Source organism: Cryptomeria japonica, unplaced genomic scaffold (assembly GCF_030272615.1).
Source record: "Cryptomeria japonica unplaced genomic scaffold, Sugi_1.0 HiC_scaffold_1832, whole genome shotgun sequence".
NCBI lineage: Eukaryota > Viridiplantae > Streptophyta > Pinopsida > Cupressales > Cupressaceae > Cryptomeria > Cryptomeria japonica.
This window is the reverse complement of record NW_026730110.1, coordinates 19,853-20,185: the sequence shown is the minus strand read 5'-3', so window position 1 is coordinate 20,185 and position 333 is coordinate 19,853. Positions and strand designations below refer to the sequence as shown.

General features: G+C 67.3%; 1 non-coding gene across 1 annotated transcript; it reads right to left on the bottom strand.

Annotated features, from left to right (window-relative positions):
* Positions 1–214: 214 nt before the first annotated feature.
* On the bottom strand, positions 215–333 carry LOC131873485 (5S ribosomal RNA). Its single transcript, XR_009371423.1, has one exon. It is a non-coding gene; the product is annotated as a 5S ribosomal RNA (ribosomal RNA).

Here is a 333-nt window from a genome sequence, read left to right as displayed (position 1 = left end):
CGCGCAGCACCTCGGGCGCACCGGGGTGCGCGCACAACGCCCGGGTTGCACCGTGGCCTGTGTGCTCGGGGCGCCTCGGGTGCGCGCTCGGTGTCGCCCCCGCGCGCGCGGTAGTGCGGGCAGCGCACCCCGGCCCGGCCCGGCCCCGACGAGAACGCAAACGGGCAAAAGGTTTATTCAAATAGCATTGCGACGCCCGGCGAAAAACTAAAAAAGGGTGCAACACCGGGACTTCCCGGGAGGTCACCCATCCCAGTACTACTCCGGCCCAAGCGCGCTTAACTGCGGAGTTCTGATGGGATCCGGTGCACTAACGCTGGTATGATCGCACCC